Source organism: Sphaeramia orbicularis, chromosome 4, assembly GCF_902148855.1.
Source record: "Sphaeramia orbicularis chromosome 4, fSphaOr1.1, whole genome shotgun sequence".
NCBI classification, from domain to species: domain Eukaryota; kingdom Metazoa; phylum Chordata; class Actinopteri; order Kurtiformes; family Apogonidae; genus Sphaeramia; species Sphaeramia orbicularis.
The window spans coordinates 9,285,723-9,296,658 of NC_043960.1; positions in this window are offsets into that span (position 1 = coordinate 9,285,723).

The following is a 10,936-nucleotide window of genomic DNA, read 5'->3' on the forward strand; positions in this document are numbered from 1 at the left end:
ATATTTGAGGAACACTTGCGCATGTTTCAGGAAGCGTGTGAAGGCAGTTATTGAGAAAGAAGGAGGACACAGAATAAAAACATTTTCTATTATGTCAATTTTCTTGTGGCAAATAAATTCTCATGACTTTCACTAAACTAATTGGTCATACACTGTCTTTCAATCCCTGCCTCAAAATATTGTAAATTTTGCTTCCCCACCCTGTATAACAAACTGGTAATTCCTTTTCAAAATTGGCAAAGTTCTGCCTCCTTCCCCATTAATGACACACTGATCATATAGAGGGCTTCAAAACTCATGTATCAAATATGAAACGTTCAGCGATATAGGGTTAGGCAGCAAGTGAACATTTAATCCTCGGAGTTGATGTGTTAGAAACAGCGTAAAAAGGCAAGAGTATGGATCTGAGCAACTTTGACAAGGAAAAACTTGTGATCAAATCACTGGGTCACAGCATCTCCAGATCTTGTACATTACCAATGTAAAGTGTTTAGTACCTACCAAAAGTATCTAAAGAAAAACAATCTGATCTCAATCAATCCAGCATCTATGAGAACAGAACATTATTACCACCTGTCTAATATTGTGTAGGGGTTTTTCTAAAGTAAAAAGTAAAAATAATAGCAGTGTAGCAGTGACTAGCAGACATGATGCAAAAAAGCACAGGAGTAAAATAAATAAAACAGGCCATTCATTATAGTAAAACCTGTATACAGCTGCATGAGTTTTTCTCTGTCTGTGAACATGGAATCAGAATAATTCAGCAAGTGTGACCTTCTGTAGGAGATGGTCTGACCTCTGAAAGGCTCTGCTGGGATGACATGACTGAACCATCAGTGGTTTTTCAGAAGGATACCGCTAAAATGTCACCTGTGTCTCTGTCTGAATGTTTGACATTTGCAGAAAAGGATTTACAATAATGGACCGATAGAAAGGAGGGGAAACAATCCCACAATTCTTATCTTGTAATGACCATTTTAGACTACTTTTGCTCCATCGATAGATCTCAGCAAAGTCCATCTGACTACTTTTTTTTTTTTACAACTACTGTCTTTCTTTCGTTCTTTCTTTCTTTCTTTGCAGATGATGAATAACATGGAAACTATGCAGACTGACCATTTGATGACCACACATATGCATTCACCATTAAGAAAAAAACAAAAGATGAGAACCCAAGGAAGCAATTAAGATTGAAGGAAAACTTTTAACAACTAGAAAAGCACTCGGAGAGCGCCGATCTCCACCAAGGCAGATCAGTGGGCCTCCATGCCCCTCAAAATCCCACCAAACTTTATGAGTTATCTTGCTAACAGACAGACAAACAAACAAACCCCACCCCCCCGATCACCACCAACATTTAATCATTTGTTCCTTGTGCCAGTATCAACATTTCCTGAAATTTTCATCCAAATCCGTCCATAACTTTTTGAGTTATCTTGCACACAGACAGACAGACAAACCAACGCCAGCAAAAACATTACCTCCTTGGCGGAGGTAATAACAGTTTATCCTTTATTTTTTCTAGGCCTGTGTTTCCCAAACTTTGGGTTCAGACCCAAAATGGAATCTGTCTTTATTGGGAACCCAGTTTGTAAAGTATGATATGACATGACATTGTTCTAATTGAAACAGAAGAACAATGTTCTTTATGGCTGTAATGATATGTTCAGCTCATATACTGTGTGTGCAGTGCTGTCTTTCTTGGACCTGGAATCATTTATTTAATTTATAGCTGAAGTAATCTTGTTTATGATCTCTCAGAGTCCCTCACTCCTATGTCCTGTCCACACTTATGTAGATATTTTACAAAATGAATAATTACCTCCGCCAAGGAGGTTATGTTTCTGCCAGCGTTGGTTTGTCTGTCTTTCTGTCCGTGTGCTAGATAACTCAAAAAGTTATGGGCGGATTAGGATGAAAATTTCAGGAAATGTTGATACTGTCACAAGGAACAAATGATTAAATTTTGGTGGTGATCGGGTGGGGGGAGGGGCTGATCTGCCTTGGTGGAGGTCTGCGCTCTTCAAGTGCTTTTCTAGTTCTATCTGTTGTGCACACGTAAGAGGCATTTAGAGTCCAAAGCATAGATTCTTTTAAACTAAAGGTTTGTGTGTTTTCATGTGTTCAGAGAAAATGTAGAGATGGGAAAATGATGTCACCCCACCCCATTTTACTCATGTCTATTATTGCTCTGTGTAATGAAGCTGCACCTGAAACATCAAATCCAGGTGTCAAGGTCCCCTGTGGTAAATAGTCTGTCTTTCTTCTTTTCTAAAAGGAAAAATGAAAAAAAAAAAATCTGATTTTCACTGCAAAATGTAAAATTCAGAGGATAATATCACAAAAAGTGGTGATAAATCACTCAGAAAAAGTTGAATGTGGAGAAAAACTCATTTGGAAAATGCAAAAAAAAATAGTCTGTAAGGGTTAATAGAAAGTGACTCATACCAAGCAGTCAAAGAAAAGGTAAGAACAGATTCAGTAAAAGAAGAATAAAATATTTTCATGGAAATGGTGTCAACAGTAACCTGTTAAACCCTGGGTCATTTGTTTCTTGGCAAAATAATTTCAATATAATGCAAAACAATGGATTAGCCGATAGCAGAAGCTTCATTCATATAAAACCAAGTTATGATCAGAAAACAGCAAAGGTAGAACAGAATCATAATCATTGCTTCATAATGCAACCTTGGATTTTGAACTTTTTCACGTCATTTATTGAGTTTTAGCGGTAGAGGAAGGATATTTGTACTGTTGGATCTGATCAGTGTTAGCTTAGCGGCTCAAAGTTTGTTACATTAGTCGCTTTTCCATTGACCCTCAAATTGCATGAATATAACTTGTGCATTAAAAGTTACCTCATCAAAAAAAGACAATTCTGCCAAAACTCTCATTTAAAAAACTTTTTTTGAATAACTGAATTCAGACTATGAAACTCTGTGTAAAAATTCAACTATTAAAAAAAAATTAAACTATAAAAAATAAAAATTGTGACTTACAACTATTAAAAAAAAAAACCATTCAACTATAAAACAAAATACAAGTATGAAATACAACTATTCAAAAAAATAATTCAACTGTAAAAAATTTAAATTATGAAATACAACTATTAAAAAATTCAACTATAAAAAATTCAAATGACGAAATACAACTATTCAAAAAAATATTCAAATATAAAAAAATCAAATTATGAAATACAACTATTCAAAAAAATTCAACTATAAAAAATTCAAATTACGAAATACAACTACAGGGTGTCCCATAATTCTCCATACACAGGAAAAATAAATGTTTCTTGACATAAACCATTTTTATTTATATAATATGCTCTATATGACTGCCATTTTGTCGGGAACACATTTCAATGCGTGTCCTCCACTGCTGAAGAACTATAAAGAAGAAATATAAAGAAATACATGTTAGAACCATATGTATTATGTCTCCTATGTATGGAGACTTATGGGACACCCTCTATTAAAAAAAAACATTCAACTATAAAAAAAAATTAAAATTACGAAATACAACTATTCCAAAAAAAAAAATCTTTCTTGCAAAATACAACCATTCAATATCTGATGACACACATTTCCTTCCATACATTGTAGAAAAAAAAAGTTTCCGTTTAGAATATCTGGGGTCACTAGAAATTTGTAATCTTAAAATGGGTTCATGAGCCAAAAAAGGTTGGGAACCACTGTGTTAATGCGACACCAACAGCAGAGTCCAAACTTCATCCTCACAGTCACAGAAAAAAAGATCTAATCACAGCTGAACTGTCAAACCACCGACAAAGTAGCAGCGCCGTGTCATCATTACAGAAAACCAAACAGTGACGCGCAAAACGAAGCAGCCAGATTAGACCAAACCGCTCAATTCACACAGGGACACTGAAGCATTAGCCGCTAACATTATTGGGTTTTAATTAGCTCCAGTGCAACTCATCAGCTCACATCAATATGATCTCAGCTGGATACGGAGACAAACAGCCTCCAAACGGGATAAAAGATGCAAAACTGAGGCGTTAAGGACTTTGTCTTTCTCACTAAATACTCCACTCCTCTGCTGCCATCACTTTTTATGAATACATTTACTATATGTACGTGTATGTGTGTCTGAACAGGGGGGGTGGGTAGGGTGTAGTGTGGGGAAGTGTGTGGGGGGGGGGGGCTTAAAAGCAGGCACCATACAGTTGCTATGGCAACATGATTCTTTGAAGTTTTTTGCCCCCTTTTTACAGCTGGATATAAAGACGAGATCTGCTCTGTTCTCCCCCAGTTTTTCTCCCCCACCACCACCACCCACCACCCTCCACCCTTCTCCTCCTCCTCACTCCCTTTGCTACATCAAAATTTTTCTCTTTGAAGACATAAGCCGATTCCAAGTCAAACCCAATGCTATTTCTGGCTCTATTCAAGACTGGGGCTGTGGCTTTGTGCAGTGCTATGTTTGACATCTGTGTAAAAGAGGGAGAAATATGACTCAGTTTTGCTTGTGTATGAAAAATGTGTGTGGAAAAGCCAAAGGAGAGGCAAACAAAAACAAAACATTCTGATTACAAACCTGCCTGCTGGTCAGGACCGATAATGAGAATGAATATGTGTACGAGTGTGTGCCACATGCAAGTACAGACGCAGACCTTAAAAGAGGAGATATCAAAAGATAGGGAGGAGGGGATGAAAAGAGAAGGAAGGCAGGAGCAGAGGGGGGGAGAGGGAGGAGATGAAAAGACCAGAGGGGGGGGAGGAGAGGAAGAGGAGACGGACAGGAAGAGGAAGATGAGAGGAATGAGGAGTCTTTCACGCTGTTTTGTGTCGTCACATTTCCAATTCTGCGTCTCACACAGGTACAGATGAAATACGGATTTGAACATCAGCGCACACATCAAAAAAAAAGTCTCCTACACATTTACAGGTTTATTAATGTATGTTTAAACACAAGCTGTGATTTAAGAAGCTCGGTCTTTGAATTATTAGTGTTTGCGTCTACAGAGTATATTGAACAGAACCTTCAAACTCAGTTTATGAGCCACATTATGGAACTCATATGGTTGCATAAAGAAGTTTTTCAGAGCCACAAAAAAGGTGAAATTCTGCCAAAATGTTTTTATTTCAAGTAAATTTTTGTTCCTATTGTTGATTACTTATTTCAGTTTTGTGTATTTTGTAGATTTTTCTGATTATTTTGTTCATTTGGATTGATTTTATAATTATTTTATTAATTTTCTTGATTTTTTTTGTTTATTTTGTTGATTGATTTATTTTCTTTATGTTGTTATTCATTTTGTGAAGTTTTTAAAAATGTTGGCTAATTTTCTTGACTATTTTTTCATTCTCATGATGATTTTGTAAATTTTGTCACATTTCATTCATTCTGAGTCCTTTGTAATGACTTTGTTCATTTTATTGATGACTGTGTTAGCCTAATTTATATTAGTTTTAGCCATAATTTTGTTCATTTTGAGTAATTTTTTCGATTACTTTGTTCATTTTTGATCATTTTGTCAATTTCTTTTTTCAATTTTAGTTTATTCTGTTAATCGTGCTAATTACTGTTTTTTGATGACCATTTTGTTCATTATCTTCATTAATTGGCTCATTACTATTGATATTGTTAGTTTATTTCAATAAGATCAAAGCAAACTTAATCTAATCTATAGTTTTTATCACTTTATTATTCTTCATGACAAAAAAAAGCGAAATATACAAATATTTTTTGATTCATACATCAGCCTGATGTTATTGTTTTGTTTGCTAATTCAAATTTGATATAACGTGTTGATGCAAAAGCACTCCCTTTTTTTCAAAAATTATTTGCTTTTGTAAAATGAAAAAAAAAAAAAAAGTTTTACTGTTTTGGTGTGGGGTTTTTGTGGTTTGTTGTAGAGTTTTGCAAAAATAGCAATGAGAAAAAAAAACTGTAAAAGGATCCTGGATAAATTTAGCAAAAGGCTCAGGTTATTCAGTACATTATTCATATAAAGAAGCTTAACCCACCTGGAAATTTCATTAAAACCTGAAGGTTAAATGTGTGTGATTATTCTGTAATCTGCATGGTTTTGTGAATACACAGTACAGTTGTGCTTTGGTCTCTGTGAATACACTAAAGGCGTCCTTTCACACCTTTATCACCAGGAAACGAGAGAGCAATCATAATCACACATCTGATCTCTCTGATTCTGCACGTTGGACTTGAAAGAGACCTTGAGCCTAATGTGCACAACACACTCACTGCCTGTAATCCAAATCAGGACTTTTCCACAAAGGCGGTTTTGTTAGAAATGCTGCGTTGTGTTGGTTACAGTGTAAGGGGGTGGATGAAAGGAGCATTTCTCAGAACACTGTATGAATATCTCACTCCCCTCAAACCATTTCTTCCATTAATGTGAAAAAACAGGGAAATGGGTAACTTGTGGCTGCAGAATTACACCCTAAATACAAATTCTCATGTCATATTTCTGTTTAAAAAAAGATGCTGCAGTCGCTCTCCAACCCTCATCATCACAGTCTTAAATATTGTCATTCTTATCTTCAGCCCTCATTAAATCACATCATGGTCACAAATTCTGATAATTCACAAGATGGGAGCCTTGCATTAATACTATATTCATTTTTAGGGTGGATTTTCCCTTTGATGGCATTCCGCCACTATGACAAGATGTCATTATACTATATGATCTCCTGCAGAGTTTGGGCTGTCCTCCATAAAATTAGGCCTTCTTTCAACATCAACATCACTGTCACAGTTTACAGCCCACATTTATTCTCAGTGGGTGGTCGGTATCATTAACACATCGTTGTATAGTACAGTATTTGTCGAAGAAAAAAAAAGAAAATGAATGATTGACTATTAAAGATTTAAAGTGATTCAACTTGTTGAGTGTGAAGGGTTCATATGGTTCACTTTTATAACATAATGCAGAAGGACAGCGACATATGGTTCTTTTTTTTTTAGGTGATATTTTGTTTCCCCAAATTGAGACAAAAGTTTTTTATCTGATCATTGTTCAAACTCATGTACATCAAATTCACAAGAATGATTGGAGGAGACTAGGATAATAAATGCTTGGTTGATGAACACTGTCAAAAGGGTTTTTGACTTGTAGCTGAAGTAAAGTGATGTGAATAAAACTCATTTAGATATGTGGTATGATGAGGGAAATCAATTTGTAGATTCTATCAACTTGAAATAACGCTTTCTTTCATGCTAAACAATTATAATTTGCATATTTGTTCTGTCTTTATCTAATATAATGCATAAAAAAATCAAATTTGTCTCTTTGTCTCTTTTCAGCCCACTTAGATTTTAAAATTAGAAATACAAACTTAACCCATAAGGACCCAGTGTAACATTTGTGGCTCTATATTTAACCTTCCTTAAGTGGTTTATCACCATTTATTGTAGTATTATCTTCTGTATTTTGTGTTTTTTTTCTGTGAAAATCAGGTATTTTTCAACATTTAATTCACTGATCATGTAGATGTTCACAAAAGCTCAGAGTAAAGTTGAGGATTATTATATCAATAACAGAGAAAAATGCATAAAAAGTGACTTTTCCATCAAAAATATTACATAAACCCAGTGTCTCCATCCACTGTCATTAATCCACTTCCATGAGTTTTACTAGTGAATCAATGTTGTGGACGATGACGATGTTTCCACAGTAACTACGGAGCCTCTGAACACCCAAATCTGATGACCATGAAAAGATGACAAACTGTATTTTACATCAAATATTTACATGGATTGATAGGATTAATGGATCAACAGGTATTAAACAGTTCAGATCAGTAGATGCTTTTGATTGCCAGTGACTGTTTGGTCATGGTTAGTTGTCATGGAACATCTTACATATAAACTGAAGTTGAAAGAAAATCTCTATCCAAAAAACTGGGGAAAACGGCTGACATTTAGGGACCAATGTGTCTATTAAGGGACTTAAGCATGTTCCGATACAAACACAGGCTGTTCTTTTCATTTGTTTGTTTTCTGTTCTTTTGTTTCTTTTCTTGCTCCTCAACCTGAGGAGATTGGATTGTACTAAACTGATAAAAATGAGAAATAAATAAAAATTGTTAAAAAAATAAATAAATAAATAAAAATAAAAACTTCTCTATATAAATACAGAGAAAGTTTTGTTTAGGAACAACCAGAAAAGTAGCTCTGGGTCTTTATGGGTTGAACTCATTGTGTTCAACTTTAAGCCACTGAAGTAAACAGATCATTATGAGCTATCTGGATGGGAAAAATAAAAGATTAATGGTTCTATCTTTTCCAAATAGATGACAGCAGTTGGAAGCAGAACCTTGTGTATGTTCTGTATGGAGCTTGTAATTATTAGATGATTAAAAAACATTTCACTTCAGGCTTTTTTTTCAGTGTGAAGTAAATTGCAAAGTAATGTGGGCTTGGAACCTTTAGGTATGCGATTAATTGGTGCTTTCATTCATTTCTGAGTGACCGGGAGTCTTTTGGTGCGGAGCTTCAAGGGCCTGGACGACCTCCCTCTGCCGCCTCGGGCCAGGGGCCCCAGCGTGGAGAGGGGTCTTAGACTTTAGGGCTGAGTGGAAGCAGACTCTTGGGTTTTGTTGGAAAGGAGTTGAAGTGGAGAGGAGGGGGAGTGAATAAAGAGTGGCAGGCCTTGCCCTTGGAGTCCCAACACTGACGCCCACACATGGAAAGCATTAGAGGCTCATTCCAGCCCAGAGATGGATGGATTATTAGATAGAGAGTCTGAGTGTGACTGGAGAGGGAAGGAGGAGAAACAGAAGGTAGAAGAGGAGGAGGAGGGGGGAGAAGAGAGTTAAACTTATGCTTGAAAGTATTGTATTGCAGCTATGGCTGTTTCAGACATAATATACTGTATGGATTCAAAATCTGCCTGTTTGACTTATTTAAAGTAAAATCAAGTTACACCCACATGAAATATTAAAACCAAAGGTATATTTCTAAGTCTGTATGAGCCTCCTCAGTTGAAATACTCCAGATATAGTCTCCACATTTTACACATATTTCTTCTGAATTTCGCAGATTTATGAACTGTTAGTCAAAGGAAACTATGGGATATTCAGAGAACTTCCTTAAACAGCGTTGCAGGATTATTTTAAAGATTATATTTCTTTGAGTTCTGGAAAAACATCTCAAACTATCTGATTAACAGCACGCGGCGAGTGCAGGATTCTGAGGCACAAAACAGGATTTGCAAATTCAGCATTTTCATATGTGGCCATGCAACAGTGGAACACAACGGAGCTACTAACAATTACACATTTTCCTGCATGGGGAAAAAAAAAAAACTGCTCTCAAACCAAACCTGTAGCCATAATGTAATGTGATGTAAACATGCTTAGAGTGTGTGTGACAGACTGCAGTGGGACAAATAAGAGCAAATGGTTGGATGTGAAGGATTTTTTGTCTATAGATGGAGTTATAGAAATGCATCTTATACTGCTCTTTGTATGTTTTAGTTTTTATCAATGTCTGCTTTTTTAATGCCAACATCAGCCTGCCCAGGGACTACAGGTGGAAATATCCATTAGTGCCACAACCTGGTACACTACATCTCTCCTGTTTAAGGTTAATGTATATTGTGCACTGTCCCTGTCTAGATAAATATATAAAATACACATTATAAAGACATGGAAAATCACAATGGTGCACAAGAATTTTGCCACCAGGAGGAAAGAGATATGCTGATTCCAAAACTGAAACTAGAAAAGCACCCCCCGCCCCATCACCACCAAAATTTAATGATTTGTTCCTTGTACCAGTATCAACATTTCCTAAAAATTTCATCAAAATCCCTCCAAACGTTTTGAGTTATCTTGCTAACAGACAGACAAACAAACAAAAAAAATCACCCCCACCCCCTCCAAAAATCACCACCAAATTGTAATCATTTGTTCCTCGTGCCAGTATCAACATTTCCTGACAATTTTATTTAAATCTGTCCATAACTTTTTGACTTATCTTGCTAACAGACAAACAAACAAACTAGAAAAGCACTCGGGGAACGCAGACCTCCACCAAGGCAGATCAGTCCCCCCACCCACCCACCACCAAAATCACCACCAAAATGTATTCATTTGTTCCTTGTGCCAGTATCAACATTTCCTGAAAATTTCATCCAAATCCATCCATAACTTTTTGAGTTATCTTGCTTACAGACAGACAGACAAACCCCGATGAAAACGTAACGTCCTTGGTGGAAATAATACGAATTTCCCCAGCATATTAGAATTTTGAGTCATGCACATATTTAGCCTTTCATTGCTCATCATACCAGATTTTTTGTTCTATAAATTTTAAGTATTAACGTTCAAATGTTTCCAATACATAAAGGAAAATATTCTAAAAAAAATCTCCATTCAAAGCTGAAACGCTGTCCTAGGACCTCAGACTGATGAACTGATTGATCCCGTATTCTCCTCAAAGTTCACAAGTTGGGATTCATTTGTTCAAGTGGTACAACATGTTCTGTTCAACAAATGATGATGAACTAAAGCATACGAACAGATGGGCTGCAGAAAGTTACCCAAAATTCATTTACTCCACTTGCCCCTTGAATTGTTCCCATGTATTTTGGTTGATGTAAATAATGAGCAAGTGAACAATGTTATCCAGATATTTCTGAAATGAAACCAGGAACCAAAAGGCTTCAAGCCAAATATGATGATGATACTGTTGGTTCTAAAGCTGGAAACTGTCACAAGCACGAGAACAAGAAACAGTGACCTGCCGTATCGTATGTAACATAAGCTTCATTCTTAATTTATCATTTTTCTATTCAGATTCTGTTCTGTTTATAAGCCTCCTACCTGCACATACAGCATTTAACAGCTAAATCACCCTGTCTTTGATACCAATCTCTGCCCTCTTTAGTTTAACAGAACTTTTACACAGACTCTGTACAGGTGTATTTAACCCTTACAGACCCAGA